Source organism: Centruroides sculpturatus, unplaced genomic scaffold (assembly GCF_000671375.1).
Source record: "Centruroides sculpturatus isolate CEXI.00-Female unplaced genomic scaffold, Cexi_2.0 scaffold490, whole genome shotgun sequence".
NCBI lineage: Eukaryota > Metazoa > Arthropoda > Arachnida > Scorpiones > Buthidae > Centruroides > Centruroides sculpturatus.
This window is the reverse complement of record NW_019384667.1, coordinates 464,641-485,869: the sequence shown is the minus strand read 5'-3', so window position 1 is coordinate 485,869 and position 21,229 is coordinate 464,641. Positions and strand designations below refer to the sequence as shown.

Sequence of the window (21,229 nt, the reverse complement as noted above, 5' to 3'; positions counted from 1 at the left end):
CATTTTACTTTTTATATGGTAAAATGTGACAGTATTATTCTCAACTATTAATTAGAAAGAAAAATCCCTAAATTCTATTATTACTATTATTATTATATTTGTTATAATATTTGCATATAAAATTTCTTCTGGAATGCTAAATTCAATAATAGTATGCAAATTTCTTCAAATAAAATTAAAAGATTGAGACACTGTGTTTATTTAACCAAACAACTTGGTAAGTAATTTAATTTTTTTTTCCATAAAATATTATAATAAAGTTTTCAAAATTTGATTAAAAAAATGTTTATGTTTTGTATTCAATACAATGCAAATCATAATATAAAATTTATCGGGAAGAATAATACGATAAATTAAAATATTCAATCGAAACCACATTGCTTCATAATATAAAAACCTTTATAATCCATCATTTAATTTGGTAAAAACAAACGTTTTTGGCTAGCTTAACAAACCATCATTGGGTTCAAACCCCACAAACAGGATTAGTGTAGCCCAACAAATTCATGCTGTAAAACCAAATTATAAATTTTTCATCTTAATATACAGTTTTCTAAGTAATTCATGTTAATTTCATCAAATTCATTCCTAAAAATTTCCTGTAATATATATAGCATGAAAATTACTGTGAATTACAACAGTAAATCTGCAAGAAAATAAACCACCATAATTTCTCGAAATAAAAGTTTTATAACTTTATAAATAGCAGAATTTATGCTAGTATAAATCGTTAAATTGTTGCATTACTGAGCATTTTTTTATTGCAAAAATTCAAGGTAATGCCTAAAAAAAAAAAAACAACAGAGATTTTATCACCTACAATGCACAAAAACAATCCAGCTTAAAATTAATGAATGACAAAGTATCAAAATATTAAAAAAAAAATCTACCACATTTGTCAAAATGGAAAATTTTCAAAAATATGTTAATAAAAACAAAAATTAGAAGAATGAGAAAACTTATCTGAAATTCATTGATATTTTCATTTAAAAATCTATAAAGCTTCTTAAAGAATAAATTAGAAGACTCCTATTAAGTTATTACTAAATGAAACATTTCTTCTAATGATCAATTAGGATAATAATAAGACGTTTATGAAAAGAGGAAAACACAGAAATCTCAGCGAAATGTTTAAAGGTTTAAATATCAGAAAACATCCATCCAATAAATACTTATGAACTAGTTTATTATCTGATTTGGACAGCTACCAGATTATAATCTAAAGTTGCATCATTAAAAGGTCAATCACATCACAAGTCACGAATCTGTCTAGTTTTAAAGCATTAAAATGAAAAGATTATCGATGATAAAAACATTTAATTAGCAGAAAGTGGAAAACAGGCTATCAAAATAGAGAAAATTTACCATTCCAGCATATATTACAACAAAGATTTACAAGTAAAATCATTTTACCACTCTAACATGGACCGAATATCAGATGAAATGTGAGAGAGCGACATTCAAACAAGATCATGATATGTTTAACTTGCAGGATAAAATAAGAAAAATATGTTCTTTAAGATGAAAATATAACTTAAAAAGTAATTTATCAATAATAAATAATACCAGAAGTAAAAAGTATTAGAATCAATTCACTAATAAATGGAAGTAAAGCACACACCTACATCAAACCACACAAACACTTGGGTTCAACAAAATCAAAAATGATCTATTAAAAATAAAAATAGGGAGTTTAAGATGAAAATTTAATCTCATACAAAGTGAATAAAAATTTAAAAAGATAAATATAAACATTACAAGAAAGGAAAAGACAACAATTGAAGAATATAAAATAAAAAACAGTAAACTTTGCTATCCAGAGGAGAGTAATTTTCTTCTTTAAATGAACAATTGACTTGAAAAAAATTCACTTTATTGTAAATAAATTACTCGAAATAGAGACTTAGTTGTAAATAGATATATAACTTTTCTTTTTATATAATATATTAAATGAATTTTTGTCTTAATTGGCTTCTTGTATTTTCAAGAAATATTTACTTATATAATTTACAATCCGACAGTTTTTTAACATCATACGAAAATCCTATCATGTTTGAAAATTCAAAAAAATATAATGAATTGAAATATCAATATGAAAACGATTTTATTTCCAATAACTTCTACAGAATTAAATGTTTTTGTTTTTGATTATCAATCCATAATATATGAACAACTATTCAAAAATACATTGCAACTCAAAATTCAATAAATTTATTCTTACTTGTTTATCACAAAATAAGATTTACTTTTTAAATAAAACAACTTTATATTTTTGTAGCAATAATTCCTATATAAAATCCATTGTTTGTATTCTAAACTTTACATTTTTGAGTCGGAGCATTAGCGAAGCCTCTTTTACGAGGTTTATAAAATTGTGTTCTTTCTCAAAATGTGTTGAGTGATTTTGATTAAACTTTGCCACTTTATTAATTGCAATGAGGAATCCAAAAATGTAATAAAAAATGGAAATCCATGACTTCTTTTTAGAGATATAAGGTTGTTTCATGAGCGTGCACGACAAATTGTTATCATACAATGTTTTATGGTCGCTAGCACATCATCTATGGGCTTCACTATAGAGTAGAGTTTGTTCCCAAATTTAATGGGCCAATTTTGATAAAACTTTACCATTTTCCATTATTTGAGACAAGGAATTCAAAAATGTAATGCAAGTCCATTTAAATATAAAACAGAGAGTGAGGAGTTTTTGATATACAGAGGAGTTAAAATTGACAATGTCTGTGATCTCTAATGCAGCTGAGCATGCCATGCCTATTGAAATTTAGGCCTTCAGGTCAAAAGTAAAAATAGCACAAAAAGCAAACAAAACACAAGAACAAAGCAATTGATGAGGATTGCTTTGTTCTTGGATTGCCTCTTCTGTGCCTAACAAATGCAGGAATGGCTTCTTTCTTCTGGTTGTGCCTAAATTCTATCACAAAACAACAAAGTCGTGTGATGTCCTAGTTAAATTGGAAAACATTTAAAGTTAAATTCTACATTATATAATTTTGAAAAATTCTCACACAATATCATCAGGAAATGATTTTGAAACAGTAATGCATATAGAATGTTACAAAATTCTTGTGTCGAATAAAATCAGTTCCAAAGGAACACATTTTGTAAATGTTGAAAATATTGAGTTTTGAGTGTATTTTCTTATATATTTTTTTTTTTATTAAAATGGTTAAAACCAAATACTGCTTTATCCTCTTAACAGTATCTATCATTTCAGTTTTTAAACTTATAGTGTTCTTCCCACGGAACACTTTAGATGTCTTGCAATGTTAACTGGCTGTGATTGCCAATTTTCTTACAAACCTCAGTTAACAGCAAAGCAGACAATACGCGTGCTATAACATTTAATAAAGTAATAATAATATTAGTCTTTAATCTGGTTAACTTTAATAAATAAAAAAACATTAAACAAAAAACATTTTTAACTCATCAGCAGTTAAATATTTAGTTGGTTGATTGATCAGCTAAGAATGGCTTGGGGAAAACAATTTTATATCATTTAAAATTCTTATTTCAGTAAAAATTACTGTTAATAAAGAAAAATTTCAATTTAGAAGTTTGTTATAAAAAAAGGTTGCATTCGATAAATATATATATAAAATTATTTATCAAATAAATATTTTATGTAAAATAGAAGTATTTATAATAGTATTGATAATAGAATAGGATAATGCAATACGCAGTCAATCTGCCAAAGGGAAGATACCACCTAAAGAAGGCTTTAATGGAATACTGGCCCCAGTTAAGGTTTTACACATCAAGACCCAGAAAATTTCATGCAACCAGCCTGTTGATAGAGCATAAGCCTGCAACCAACTACCAAGTGTTTGGTGGTTTTATTCACTTGGCTACTGATGAGCTAAGTTTTTATAATGTTCTAATCATATATATTATATATAAATTAGAATTTATTGAAATTTTTCTTTTATGGTATGTAAACTAAACAAACATTTCTTTTCTCATTAGTTATGATTCTGTAGCAAAAATATTGATAAATGTATTATTCGATTCGAAAAGTTATATATTAGATAAATGACTAAACTGTGTAATCTTCAAAATCTTTGAAAATTTTACATTTGATGGCTAGAGAGCCAAGCGGTTGAGAGTCTTTAAGAGCCTCCCAGGTATCCCATAGTGGTAGACTCTGGGAGACCCAACGTTCTGGATAAGTCAAGCCCATCACACACCATCTGGTTGTTCCATTGTGGGCCTGTCTGGACTCATAATGGCTTGCTAAAAAAGAAGCTTAGTGCCCAAAGGACAAAAGTTTAAAAAAAAAAAAAATTAACATTCATTAATTACACCACTGATGTTTGTTGACAAAATATAAAAAAAGTCATTTACAGATAAGAAGATTAATAGATATTTGGAATTCTATCCTACCAATCTTTAGATACTGATGCTAGACAGTCAAATCCCAACACGTTCACAAGATTCCAGTTAAATCAAATTTACTACTACACGAACTGTAACAGAAACTTTATTACACATGGTCAGAGCCACCGATTCGGGCAACACCTGGACAAATCAACGAACTTTCATGCGCTTTTTTACAACGTTGCCAGACAATCTTCTGGATCTCTGGCAGCGATGGACACAGATATATTTAAATATGACAAATTTACAGAATCTTTTAAGTAATAATAAAATCGAAATTCGAGTTACAAAGTATATAATTCACTATATTTTGTATTTCAGATTAAATTTAGGACATATAATTGAAATCAAGATAACATTTATTATAACTAAATGGCCACTTCATTATTTAACTTCAATCCAAAGAGATCCATAAACAAGTTCTATATAATAAAATTTAAAAATGCAGTTACCATACAGACTATATGAAGACAGCAACAACAGAATACATCCTATAACACTGCTGTATAGCTTGGACTCTAATTCTTAAATCTTTGTAAGGAGACTTCATTAAATTATACAATCAGATAAGAATAGAGTTGTGCAAAATTTACATAGTGAATGATTCAAAAATAATTCATCAGATGCTTTTAAATGTGTGCAAATTTTAACTCTTCATTAACACTGAATATTAATGCAAAGTCAGTTTAAAGTTTTCATTAAATGTACACACTCTTATATTATACAAGTAAATTTTTCCTTATAGAGAGAAAGTTTATGTATGCTTTATAAATTATATATCAAGATTTTTCAAATAAATAACTGCAAAAAAAGTTTTTGTTTATTTTTGCATTAAGCCAATTCATTCAATTATTTCAAAATAACTGAATTTAAAAATAGAATAATTTTTCTTTTTAATCAAAAATGCATTAAACATCAATTTGACAATATGCATACAACGTAAAAATTGATTTGTTCGGATGGAAAAAATATTCAAATTATTAAATGTAAACTCAGCCATCAATTATTATAAACTTTAACAATATACATAATTCGGTTTTAAAACACAATTACTTTTCAATCCAGATGCTTACTTGAAAAAAATTTTTTTTCTTATAATTTCAGTCTTCAGTTTTTTCTTAGAACATTCAAACTGCTATTGTTTGTTAATAACAGACATGCAAAAACAGTAAAAGACATCACACACACACACTAAACATTTTCATACTTATTGACAGATAGTGACTATTTTCTCGAAACACTCAACTCTTTCACAATATATATTGATTATATGTGATGAAAACATAGTGCTTAAGTAAAATTCCATACATTATAAAAGTTATCTGTAATAATTAAACATGTTCAACAGTTTACCGTTTTATATAAGCAAAATCAATAACTAAATCGTAACCATTAAGCCAAAGTTCTATTCAGAATGAAATGAATACAGCACATATTACAATAATCCATTCTCAATGACACAGAACAGTTATCAAAACTAGAAATTTAAACGGCCGGATAGCTGAGGCGGTTGAGGTGCCGGCCTACCATTCTGGGAGCCCGAGATCAAATCTGGACAAGCAATCCCCCTGAAAATTTTTGTGGGCAATACAATATCTTGTGGGCAGTCCCGGATATGTCAGGTTTATTCTTCACCACCTGACCACCTCCATTGTTAGCTTGAACTGATAAGGGATGTAAATAAAGGCCTCTTACTATCCACAAGGCAAAAAGTTTAAAAAACTATTCATTAAATATTCTATAACATGATATAAATTCAAAAAAACAAATGAATTTTTCAATTTGCCCTTTTATTTTCTATTTTTCATAAAAATAATCATTATAAATTCATTATATGAAAGAACAAACAACCTGAAAAACTTAACCAAACACTGTAAAAAGAATGATTTTTGATTAATTTCTTTTTAATATTTATGAGTAAATATTTTTATTTCTGAATTATTTATTTATTATAATTCCTCCCTTATGATAAGACAATAAGATTTTTACTTTAAATATAACCAGTTTTAAATAAAAGTTTATCTCTTAAAATTTAAATGTAAGAAAGCTTTTATTTTCATACCATGATAAATTAATTCAACTGTAATTACAATATACAAATACTAGAATGGATAATAAACAAATAAATATATATATTTAAACAGAAATATCTAAATAATTTAAATCTTTTTAAGGCATGAATGTATTTGCCAACAGAGAAAATTTCTGTATCTTGAACTTCAAAGACAATGCATTACCAAGGTTAACTTTATGCAGCTACTGTCAATAAATAACCTGTTCAAGGAGAGTATAAAATGTGGCTCCATCTAATGATGCTAGATGCAACTATACTCAATCGGGTAACATTTAATTTTAAATTCATATTCCACATTAGAAGATTGTAAATAATGTTTTTTTAAGATCGACCTAGATGTTATCTACATTAAACTCTTTAAACTAATCTCTAAAATCAATCTTGCGAGAACTTTAATGACAACAAATCGTAAAATTTTTAGATATGCAACTAATTTTTTTCTTTCTTCTTTTTTTTACAAAAAATAAAACTTTCTAAGACCTCAAAATAATGAAAGTAGCATTAAAAACTGGTTAAATACTTAGAGTGAAGGAGTACAAAGAACATAATCCTCTTTGAAGTCTCTAATCTGAAGTCTCTAGAACAAACGATTCTTAAATTATAAACAAAATATAATTAAAAAAAAAAAAAATCTTTTTCATCATTAAAAATAATTCAGTTTCCAGATTTTATTCCCTCATATTCACTCCAATTTTTTATCAGGTACCAATTTTTTTCCCACTAACAGAAATATATATTTGATAAGTACATAGACAGAGCTTAGGTGTGTAATTAACAATAAAAATAAAACCTTTTAGTAATGATTCACTTCTTATTTGATATCAAAATAAATTCAAGACATATAATGGCTTTCTTCTAAGCGTGAATCATTTTAACTTATTGAATATTTTTGAGCCCGCAGTGGCTGATCCGACAAAACCACAAAATACTGGTTAAAGGTTGCAAATTTGTGCCTCACCAATGGGCTGACCATATGAAGATTTTTTTAGGTTTTCTTCACATGTCTAACATATGAATAGGGGTTAGTTTCCTACAGAAAGTCCTTCCAGGAAACACTCACTTCGACAGATTGTCCACATGCTGTGTTGTCTTATCCCATCACATTTCAAATATTTTTTAGAAATAAATTGCACATTATCATCAAAATAAATCAATAAATTTAATATACATGATGTTCCTTGCATTTTAAAACTAATTAACTATACTTTTCTAATAAATTTTTGAGTTTTATGCCCCTTGAAAAAAATATAAAGGCATATGAAATTATTTTACGTACATGCAACAATAATAAAACAAACATATATGCCAAATTTGCAAATTATTCCATAATACTCTTATGTTAACTATAAATCTTTTGATACAAAAATAAAACAATAAGCTATATGAAGCAATGAAACTTATCATAAATTGTAATAGCATCAATACCCCATATATATAGAAGTATTTCTGTCAAATTTTAAAATTTTTTAGTCCCAGAGTCCCAAGATATAATGCTAAACATAAATCCTTCACAGTAACCCACACACATGCAAAGCACACAAACACAGACAGAATTTGGTAAGTTAATATTTTCGATATTTTTCTAGTATCAAAAATAAATTACATTTGACAAGCTTATAAAACTGTCTAGATGGAAAATACACAACTATGACATTTAAAAATAATATCTTTAAAGAACGAACAAAATTAATTACATTAAACTAATCAAACCATCTTTCTTCTATACAAATTTAATTAATTGCCGACGCTAGAAAAGTTCTTTATTATACTGTTTGATTTTTGAATTAAGTATTGCTCTACTCAACAATATTTATATAAAAGTTCTTTTAAATATATGAAAATAAACATTTCGGATTAAAAGAAAACTTCCAATTTATTTAATTTATTAAAAGTTTTTGAATTTATACTAAATCCAAACTCAGAATTTCATATTATATTTGTTAATGGATCATAAATATACTTCCTGGGAAATTTAAAGGAATAAAAAAAGAGAAAATTTAAAGAAAAAAGAAAATTAAATAACAAAGTAAAAACTTTTACGGTTTCAACAAAACTTTCAGAAACTCCAAGGAAAATCCATTAGATCTCCACTAATAAAAGAAAACAGTGCATGAATTCTATGTTTTTGACAACTGTGTTTAGAATCCATCCAAGGTGTGCATGCCAGAAAGCAATTCTTTTCCTTAGTTTCCTTAACTGAAGAAAAAGAAAAATCTTTGCGAACTAAAGAAGAAAAACGACGACTTAAAACATCGTTATTGCCATGCAATTTTTTCAAATATACATAAAATTTATTAATTAAAAAATCGCTAATATGCCTGAAAGACATTAATTTTGAACCGAATGTTTGTAATTTATAATTCATATATATATATTTTTTATCATCCTACTGCATTATTTCAAAAATACTTTTCTTTTTCAATTTGGCTGGCTAATTTTCTGTATAGTTTCAAAACATTCTATACAAAAGAAATCCAATTATATAACCAAGTGTCTACTTAATATAAATTATTGAATAGTTTACTATTCAAGATTTAAATGCTTTATTTTAATAAAATAGATATCCCTATTGAGGAGTACTCTGAGCCACATTTCAGAATTTTTATTAGTTTTGTGCCAAACTATCAAATATTGCTTTTATTGTGTCATTCTACACATCAATTCAATTAAGGTACGTGGATTCTCAGATTCATTCAAATACTGAAGATCTCTGCTAGAGAACAATTGACATAACCTACTTTCGACTTGATTATCCAAACAAATTCAAGTATTTCGAATACAGGAATTTTAAACTGAAAGTAAAAAATATAATTCTACAAAATATTTATATTAAAATTCACAATTAATGTATGAGAGTAGCTTATTTGTATTTATAAGCAATCAAAATATTGGAAAAATGTTTTAATATAAAGGTTCTAACAAATTACACTTTATCTACTTCAACTTCTCGGAAACAAAACTTAATGATATTAACACTTATACAAATTGATTTATCATTGTATCTTTTCTTTTTATAAAATTATTATAATAAATAAATATGAAATACTTTTATATTTTACTCCTTTTGTTGGACATATCACTTACATCTTTTACAGTATTCAGTACACAACAAACTATTGTTAATAATAATCAATATTTATTAAATATGAAACATTTTCTAATTAGAGACTATTCTATCCATTATAAACTTTAATAAATTTCAATTGTAAACAATTAGCTTATCTTTGGAATAAATGTTTATCACAATCTGATTCTTTTTCTCGTAACACAGATTATTCATTACAAGATTGTTTTTAAAATTTAAAGCACTGAAGAAGAAAAAAAATATCTCAGAATATATTTAGTAGTTTTTTTTTTAGTTATTTTAATTGTAAAAATTATGAATTTCAATATTATAAGTGAAACATTTTAAGTGAATTACAAACATCGAAACAATTCTTTTTATATAAAATTATTATGTTGATAACAAAACCATAATTTTATGTTTTAAAACAATTCAGTTTATTATCGGTCCTTAATCTATACACTGTATATTATAAATTATAATAAAATGTTTAAATATTTTATTTCTTTAATATGGCATTTACCAGTGTTCTATGCATACACCCAGGGTACGCGCGCACACAAAAAATATTCGGGAGACTACACCAGGGATGGGAAACCCTTTTCTATGTAAGGGCAGCATTTCAAAACCTTTGAACTGATGTGAGCCACTACAAGAGAAAAGAGGGAGAAAAAAATGTCGGTAAATCACAATTATTTATTCATATATATTTATAAATTACCATAGGTATACTTAATGTAACTTCTGAAACTGATGTAAATGTAATATATCAAAAATATTTGGTTAAATATTAGTCACTGCTAGTTTTAAATTAGTTTTGATGTGTCTGTTAGCCGGTTTCTTGTTTTAATTTTTACTAAATTCATTGCAGGAAAAACTATTCACATACATAAGTTGTAGAAAATAACGTTTGAATTTTTGCTGCATACTTCCTTAAGCTGGGAAATTGATATATTTATTCATATTTTATGCAACGCGGGCCATGGGTTGCCCATCCCTGGGCAACACTGTAATTTTTGGCTACATAACACTAATGCATAGAATCATTATTAATTAACTACCGAAATAATTAAGTAAAAACTTTATAGTATGCTTACTTTATTAATTTTGTTCTATAAAATATAAATTATAAACAATTTTTGTTATGTATACTTAAATCAAATAAAAACATTTATAAACATTTGCAACTAAATACATTATAGTTTTTTTTTTCTTTTTTTGACAGGGATGCTCAGTACTTAGAAACTTACAAAAAACTACACTAATGTCAAAACTTTGGGAAGCACTACCTTAATACAATAATTAATAACCCAGTAAAATCTTCAAAATATTTATATACCTTTAAAATTAAAATCTTAACTTTCACACACAAAAATCTGTATAAAAAAAGAGCTTTACCAAAAAACAAAACAGTTTTGAATTAATATTTTAAATGAAAGATTAAAGTGACAAATTCTTAACTTTACTTTTTTATATGGATATAAGAAATTTTGAAAAATATCTCATTCAAATTAATTTGCATTTTTTACAGCTAAAAAGGGGTGATAAATGTTGAATAAAAATTGCTAAAAAAAATGTAATAAGTTGCATTATATAGATAATACTATATCATTTTTACAGAACATTTATGTGATCTGTAAAATAAATAATACAGTATTACTTATAAAGCATATTGACAGATCTGATGCCAGTATAATTTTCATTATGAATCAACAATAAGTAGAAATGACTAAGCAAAAAAAAGTAGCAAAGAAAATTATATGAAGGGAATCAAAAATTCTGATCCTCCCGTTAAAAATATAATATACAAAACAGAAAAATGCGTAAGAAGAAGAAGAAATGCAAACAACAAAGGAAAAAAAAGTAAAAACTAAAATGGAATTTTTCCCTCTGTTTAGAGGTGGCTGTTATTAAAGGTTTGACTTACAGTCAAACCTCTAAACAGTGACCATTTTTTTCAGGAACTTTTTTGAACAAAAATGTATACAAAGTAACCTCCAAACAACAGCCATTTTTAATATTCCTGCTAGTGGTTGTTGTTCAAAGGCTTGACTATTTTAAATTTATGACTTTTTTCATATTTCTGAATTTAAATCTGTATGAATCTTACTGTATATTTGAAGTATTCTTTGTCACTCTTCAAAAGCTGCATATAATGAAAATTTTACCATACTTTGATTTATTAATTTATTTAATATCTTCTGCATNGTATCTACTAAAGCAGTGGTTCCCAATTAGTTTTTCCTGCGTACCACTTCAAGAAAGAGCTCAAACTCGTGTACCCCTTATAGCAGAAATTCATATTAATCCACACTAATATTATAAATTCGAAGATAATTCTGTCTGCTGTCTGTCTGTTACCTTTACACGTCTAAACTGCTGAACAGGTTTTAATAAAATTTGGCACAGAGATAGCTTACATGTTGGAGATGGACATAGACTACATTTTACTGCAAGAAAATATCTTACTCGCACGAGAAAAGTCAATATAATGTGGGCGAAGCTGTGGGTAGACAACTAGTGATAAATAGAATAAGTTTTTTTTTTACATTTATTACCTTTAAAATACAATTCTAATAATAATAATGAAAATAACATAAGGTTATTTAATTTTAATGTGACAAATGGGCACAATTTTCTTTGCACAACTTTGTAAAATCTGGTTGCTTTTTGGTCAGCTTCAGCCTCAAGTCATGTTCGAGTTGAAGTTGATGATGATGTTTAGTTTTCATGTTTGTCATGGCCGAAAATCCATCTCTTGCAGAGGTATGTTATGCAAAATGGTAGTAAATATTTTATTGCCGCTTCGCTGACAAGATGATAATGTTAATTGTACAATTTTTGTTTCTTGCGTAAGAATTTCATTTAGGTACTGTCACAAATGCATTTTTTTGATGAAATTTTGAGAATATGTTTAGTCATAAATAAACGAATTTGTGCATTCGACATCATGTTGTAAATTGCCGAATTTTTGATGGTCCACCCATTATTTTTTTTGATTGCTTCATCTCATGCATTTAAATTTTAAATCGACCGATTTTAGATTGCCGCGTGTACCCCAGGGGTACGCATACCACTAATTGGGAACCATTGTACTAAAGGAAATCAATGAAATTAGAGTTTTTATTTTTTTCATTGAAAATTTTATTATTTAGTTTCTACTAAAGGAAACATATGAAATTATGATTTAGTCTATTACAAATTAGTTTCTAGTCAAATCTTGTAGAAACAACAAACTGAAAACTCATTTTTTGAGCCATAATTACAGGGTGTCCGAAAAGTTACTATGAAGTGAGAAATTCGCATTATCATACGATCATATAATCTCCCATGGAATCTGTCTTGCTAGATTTCCGGACCCCACTCCTCCAGACTTTTTTATCTCCTATGTAAAACTTCACTTTTATTAAAACTTTCCTTAAACCTTTTCCATATACAGTAACTTTTCAGGCACCCTATATTATTCTCATCACTACAAAAATCATTTATTTGCTTTTTATACAGAGTTGTTCTACAATATTTAATAAACATCAAATACAATATTTTAAAACTTCTCTCTTATCAAGAGATGACACGTGAATTTAAAAAAAAAACCTTTTACGTTAATATAGAGATTGCCTAACACTTAAAAATCTGGATTAAAAAACATCTTTCATCTTAGCACGTTCATTAAACTCTGTTATTTGTCAATTAAATGTTTTTTTTTATAAAAAAAAAGGCTACAAACTGATTACCTATCAATTTTATAACAAATTTATCATTGCAAGTAAAGCAATTTTCTTAAAAATGCCGAAACATCCGACCAAATAAAGTTAAATGATGCTAATTTTCTTTGCTGATTAAAAGTAATCTGATCTCAATTAAGTTGACATGGATGTAAGCTTTGGACGAAAAGCAAAATTTTTAATGATGAAAATACATGCTTTAATATCACGTTAACAATTAAAAATAATTTTGAGAATTATAAACACAGATTAAAAATTTTAGAAGATAATCAAGGCATTTTATTTATTTAAAAAACTAAATTAAATATGAAAATAATTTACATGTGCAGGAAGGAATTAATAAGAATTATAGGAAGTAGATACAGAAATGAATAATATAAGTAATTTATTTTAATAAATAACTTTTGTAACAAATGAAAAAATAAGCTGCGTATTCACTATAATGAATAGTAATCAAAAACAGAATAATAATAAAAAGGAGGCGAATAAAATTTTTTCTTGTTGCAAGAGATGAGAATTTTTGTTATTTTGCAAAGAATGAATTAATATTAACCAGATTAACAGTAGATTTTAATCACGCAAAACAAAAGGAACAAATGTTGGAGGGGAATGAAAAAATGCTTGCTTCACAAAGAAAGCAGTAATTTTCATTTTATAAATAAAATATATCTAAAATAACAAAAATATATAAAGTTTCAATAAATAATAATAATAGAAAATAAATAAATAAATGCAGATATAAGTANTAGACTCATAACAATAATAATAAAATTTGAATTCGTTCTTTATTTGTAGAATTCAAAAAAAAAATATATATATATACAATATATATATAAATTAAATTACTTATAGAGATTAAAAATAATTCAGTTTCTCAGAATCACGTCTGTATGTGTGTTTATACGTATATACTTATTATAAAAAAAGCTGGAAAAAAATTATTAAAGATACCGAATAAAATTATGAAATTTACAAAGAAAATTAAACTAATTAAACCAGAAAAAATAAAATAATGCCTAAAACTTTCCAAAACAGGATGAGGCAATAAAATGAAAAATGCATTTATAGTTTAATAATGTAATTTTTAAAAAAAAAAGTACAAAGAAACATTTTAGACATAACTGTAAAATAAATGAATGTCTTGACAGGAGATATTGTGTCCTGCGCAGCACACAGCAGGAAATTGTAAGCCCAAGATATTTGCGTGTGTTAAAAGAATCTCTTCTGTATTGTGCTAATGCATGTTTATGTGCAAAAGGAAGTCAATTTGAGTATTTGCTTCTAAAAATGTCAATAAAAGGCCATTTAAAGTAATAACTCCATTTCTTTATTCTGCTAACAGAAAGGATGCTGCTAAAATAAATAAATAAATATATATATTTTTTATCATCCTGCTGCATTATTTCAAAAATACTTTTCTTTTTCAATTTGGCTGGCTAATTTTCTGTATAGTTTCAAAACATTCTATACAAAAGAAATCCAATTATATAACCAAGTGTCTACTTAATATAAATTATTGAATAGTTTACTATTCAAGATTTAAATGCTTTATTTTAATAAAATAGATATCCCTATTGAGGAGTACTCTGAGCCACATTTCAGAATTTTTATTAGTTTTGTGCCAAGCTATCAAATATTGCTTTTATTGTGTCATTCTACACATCAATTCAATTAAGGTACGTGGATTCTCAGATTCATTCAAATACTGAAGATCTCTGCTAGAGAACAATTGACATAACCTACTTTCGACTTGATTATCCAAACAAATTCAAGTATTTCGAATACAGGAATTTTAAACTGAAAGTAAAAAATATAATTCTACAAAATATTTATATTAAAATTCACAATTAATGTATGAGAGTAGCTTATTTGTATTTATAAGCAATCAAAATATTCGAAAAATGTTTTAATATAAAGGTTCTAACAAATTACACTTTATCTACTTCAACTTCTCGGAAACAAAACTTAATGATATTAACACTTATACAAATTGATTTATCATTGTATCTTTTCTTTTTATAAAATTATTATAATAAATAAATATGAAATACTTTTATATTTTACTCCTTTTGTTGGACATATCACTTACATCTTTTACAGTATTCAGTACACAACAAACTATTGTTAATAATAATCAATATTTATTAAATATGAAACATTTTCTAATTAGAGACTATTCTATCCATTATAAACTTTAATAAATTTCAATTGTAAACAATTAGCTTATCTTTGGAATAAATGTTTATCACAATCTGATTCTTTTTCTCGTAACACAGATTATTCATTACAAGATTGTTTTTAAAATTTAAAGCACTGAAGAAGAAAAAAAATATCTCAGAATATATTTAGTAGTTTTTTTTTTAGTTATTTTAATTGTAAAAATTATGAATTTCAATATTATAAGTGAAACATTTTAAGTGAATTACAAACATCGAAACAATTCTTTTTATATAAAATTATTATGTTGATAACAAAACCATAATTTTATGTTTTAAAACAATTCAGTTTATTATCGGTCCTTAATCTATACACTGTATATTATAAATTATAATAAAATGTTTAAATATTTTATTTCTTTAATATGGCATTTACCAGTGTTCTATGCATACACCCAGGGTACGCGCGCACACAAAAAATATTCGGGAGACTACACCAGGGATGGGAAACCCTTTTCTATGTAAGGGCAGCATTTCAAAACCTTTGAACTGATGTGAGCCACTACAAGAGAAAAGAGGGAGAAAAAAATGTCGGTAAATCACAATTATTTATTCATATATATTTATAAATTACCATAGGTATACTTAATGTAACTTCTGAAACTGATGTAAATGTAATATATCAAAAATATTTGGTTAAATATTAGTCACTGCTAGTTTTAAATTAGTTTTGATGTGTCTGTTAGCCGGTTTCTTGTTTTAATTTTTACTAAATTCATTGCAGGAAAAACTATTCACATACATAAGTTGTAGAAAATAACGTTTGAATTTTTGCTGCATACTTCCTTAAGCTGGGAAATTGATATATTTATTCATATTTTATGCAACGCGGGCCATGGGTTGCCCATCCCTGGGCAACACTGTAATTTTTGGCTACATAACACTAATGCATAGAATCATTATTAATTAACTACCGAAATAATTAAGTAAAAACTTTATAGTATGCTTACTTTATTAATTTTGTTCTATAAAATATAAATTATAAACAATTTTTGTTATGTATACTTAAATCAAATAAAAACATTTATAAACATTTGCAACTAAATACATTATAGTTTTTTTTTTCTTTTTTTGACAGGGATGCTCAGTACTTAGAAACTTACAAAAAACTACACTAATGTCAAAACTTTGGGAAGCACTACCTTAATACAATAATTAATAACCCAGTAAAATCTTCAAAATATTTATATACCTTTAAAATTAAAATCTTAACTTTCACACACAAAAATCTGTATAAAAAAAGAGCTTTACCAAAAAACAAAACAGTTTTGAATTAATATTTTAAATGAAAGATTAAAGTGACAAATTCTTAACTTTACTTTTTTATATGGATATAAGAAATTTTGAAAAATATCTCATTCAAATTAATTTGCATTTTTTACAGCTAAAAAGGGGTGATAAATGTTGAATAAAAATTGCTAAAAAAAATGTAATAAGTTGCATTATATAGATAATACTATATCATTTTTACAGAACATTTATGTGATCTGTAAAATAAATAATACAGTATTACTTATAAAGCATATTGACAGATCTGATGCCAGTATAATTTTCATTATGAATCAACAATAAGTAGAAATGACTAAGCAAAAAAAAGTAGCAAAGAAAATTATATGAAGGGAATCAAAAATTCTGATCCTCCCGTTAAAAATATAATATACAAAACAGAAAAATGCGTAAGAAGAAGAAGAAATGCAAACAACAAAGGAAAAAAAAGTAAAAACTAAAATGGAATTTTTCCCTCTGTTTAGAGGTGGCTGTTATTAAAGGTTTGACTTACAGTCAAACCTCTAAACAGTGACCATTTTTTTCAGGAACTTTTTTGAACAAAAATGTATACAAAGTAACCTCCAAACAACAGCCATTTTTAATATTCCTGCTAGTGGTTGTTGTTCAAAGGCTTGACTATTTTAAATTTATGACTTTTTTCATATTTCTGAATTTAAATCTGTATGAATCTTACTGTATATTTGAAGTATTCTTTGTCACTCTTCAAAAGCTGCATATAATGAAAATTTTACCATACTTTGATTTATTAATTTATTTAATATCTTCTGCATATTATGTGTTTAATATATTAACCATCTTTTTTACTCGTTACTAAATTATCTTAAGATATAATTTACTTTTAGATTCACCTAATTTTTTCTGAAAATCTTTTTTTAATAGGGACGTGTTTTAAAAATCAATATAGTATATTATAATTGGTTTTCTATTATCTCCATCATTTCGAAAATTAATCAATATGAATAAAATGCTCTAAATTCCCATAATTTTAACTGTCAAATAACAAAATATTAAATACCATCATCTTCAAAGAACGACAACATCAATGTGACATAGTTACGAGTTAAACAAAATTATATAGTATGCCGATGTTATAAAACCACTTAAGACTGAAAAACAATGCCACAAATATAGTAATTACGTAGCTTCAATCCAGCTTTAACAGATATAAAATCAGTCCGTAATCCAGCAAATTAATACAGTTGAACCTCTAATAACAGCCACCTCTAAACGTTGCCTTTTTTTTCATACAAAAAAATAACTTCCAAACAACAACCACTTTTTATATTCTTGTCAGTGGCCATTATTCAGAGGTTTGGCTGTAAAATTTGATAAATTAAAGACCGATGTTATGTCCAACCTAACAGCTAATTTCAACTTTTTTATCATTATCTTAGTTGTATTAATTAAAAATTGTTTTATTCTCAAATATAAACATGATGATATAATAAAAATGATCAAACAAACAAAAAAATGGTTAAAATACAGAAATACGTGTGCATGTTTTCTGCAAGGTGCTGCCATCTAATGGCATTTCTTAGAAAAGACATATTACGTAAGGTTTTTTTTTAAATCTGATAATTTGCACATCAGAATTAACTAAAATAGAAATGTGAAAGACAATCAATTATAATATTAAATATATAACATATTGTTTAAAACTTTGTACACATTGTTTAAAACTTTAATACTATTAGACAATTTATCTTAAGGATATTTTATAAACCAAGTCGAGAAAATCCTATTTAAAGTTCTTCCAAATCGTTTATCATTTATAAAATGATTATAAATCAATTAAAAATACAGAAATGGCCTACCACTCCAAAAGACCAGCTCAAAATATATTGGAACTGAGTTGAACCAGATATATTGGCCCTCATCTCTCACCACCCAGCTGTCCTGTTGTGATTTGACCAAACCTATTATAGGTATGGACGACGACCCTTTTAGCGTCCAAAGAGTAGAGAGATAAAACCTAAGAAACTAAGTAAATAATTCAATAGCCAAGTAATAACTTCTGGAACATGTAAAATTAATTCAAATGGGGTTATCTTTGAAAACCTTATAGAGATTGATTGGAAACAAGAATGGTACAAGATTAAAATGTACGTTTCTATGAAAACTGATTTTGTTAATAAATAAATTTCCATTCACTCATAGTGCTAAAATCTAATTTATGAATCAATAACTGTAGAAACCTAGAAAAAGTATTTGGCTCGGTGAGATATAAATCTATAAATCCATATCCTTCAACAACAAATGATACACCCAACCTTCTTGCTTCATAATATTTGTTACATGTGTAAAATAACAATTAAATTGATGATAGAAAAAAAATTATCAGATATTATAAGTGAATTATTTTATTTTACAGATATTAGAATAAAGCAAACTATGTTCTACTATTTCCTCACAGTCGAATGAATAGAAAACAAAGTTCATATTGTTTCAATTCATCATTCAATCAAATTTACAGTAATACATATGTATTTTCAAGAACTTTACTGGTGTGAGAATCCCCAAAGCAAATATATACAATAATTTATATACTTGCTACATATAAATTGTTTCCAAATATTCGCTTGCTCATCAGAGTTTTGCGATTTCAATTTAAAAAAAAAAAAAAAAAGCATTTGCTTCATAACTGTCTTCTTATTAATCTGTCAGATCTTAATTTTTGAGGGGCCTACTTCTAAATTTCAACTTGTTAGTTCTCTACTTGATTAAAAAGACCAAAAATTAATTGATAAGATATTAAAACTGAAATTTTTCACATCTAAATGTATAAAACTGAAGTTTTTTTTCCTTCTTTATCTAAATTTTAGAACTTTTTTTAAAAATTTAAGTGGAGAAATTAATATTTACACAGTTAAATTTCGATTTCACTAACCGCGCTGGAATGCAAAAAAAAATCCGATTTCGAAACTTCTCTGATGAAACAAAAACAAGTTTGTCACATAATTTTACCATATTTTTATGCAAAACATAAATTCTACTTTATCCTAACTAGAACATGTTCGAGAAAAAAAAAATTATCATTAATAACTAATATTTTCTATTATTACCTTAGAAATAATAATAATAAAACACCTCAAGTGTGCCATTTAATTTTATAAAATTAATAAAACTGATTCTGTCCACTCCAGAAAGTTTTCACTTCTGTTCAATGAAAAAATTTTAATTTTTTTCTCTCTCTTAAGTATCAAATTGACAGACATCTTTAAATGAGACCTGGTATTATTTCTATTTTATGTTTAATATAAATTTTATATTATTTTAAACAACTTATTTATATTCACCCTACTTTCTATTTGTTTTATTTATACTGTAGAAAGTAATAAACAGCAAAAATCTGGAAAAACAAGTGTAATATTAACTTTGCAATAATCATTTATAAATATTGTTTTGACACAGAAAGATTATAAACAGGCATAATTACCTATATTATTATAAATTACGACCATGTTCTTATCAAATTACGGTGCTTTTCCTACTTTTTCGGATACATTTGTATCTATAAAATTCCATCAGAGTCAAATAAAATACTAAAATATTATAATATAAAAGAGTCCTTTTATATTTTAATCACAGCTAAATGTTTTTCGAGACCAAAAATTTGAATAAATGTCGAAAATTCAAAAAGGCTCCTTAATACTATAGCATTTTAGTATCTTACTTTGCTTTCCCTATCAATAAATTTGCTTCATCTTCAAAATAACAAATATAATAATTTGTTTTACCACAGTGCAATGTATCAGTAGGTAACGTACTTAGAAATCTTTCTTTTCACTAAAATAACTTGCTAGTTTACTTATATCCAATAAAAATTAAATCATTCCTTTCCATCTAGACTAGGATTTAATATATAAAGGCAATGCAGTCAAAAAAAATTTATTTTGTATTATAAGTAGATCTCTGTTATATTGTGTTAAATATATATATTCCACCATAATAGATAAGAAAGTTACAATTGTATAGAAAATTATCCTGCACCAAAACCTGAAATGCCTGTTGTGCTGAGATCAACTGAATGTTGAGACATAGGGATTGATCTATCTGGCACCCCACCCACCTAGAGATCCACAGGGGCAGTTACAGCTTCTTCAACTGGGTCCAGTGGCTGCTGTATACTTCAGATTCCCAAGAGCACAGCTGTCTCATCCAAAGTTAAAGACTGTTGGCATTTGTGGAAAATCTAGACAGCCACTCTGGGAGTGCCGGGCAATCCCGAGACTCCAGAACGTTAAGTCAAAAGTAAATTACCGTGGCCTTCGGCTGACACAAAGTTATGATAATCTTATATTACACTAGGTTTTTGAATGATGGAAATAAAAATTTTTTATGAAATTTGAAAGATGTGAAATTTTGATCAACTGTTGACTGTGTTATTAGCAATTTCATATGATATCAAACCACATTATACAGGTTCTATGACATATGTAGAAAGATTTAAAGTTAGAAATAAACT

General features: G+C 26.3%; 1 protein-coding gene across 11 annotated transcripts in view; it reads right to left on the bottom strand.

Moving 5' to 3' along the window:
- LOC111626671 (AT-rich interactive domain-containing protein 1B-like) overlaps positions 1 to 21,229 on the bottom strand; it is a 162,764-nt gene that overhangs the window by 28,651 nt on the left and 112,884 nt on the right. The gene's annotated exons all lie outside the window — the stretch shown is intronic.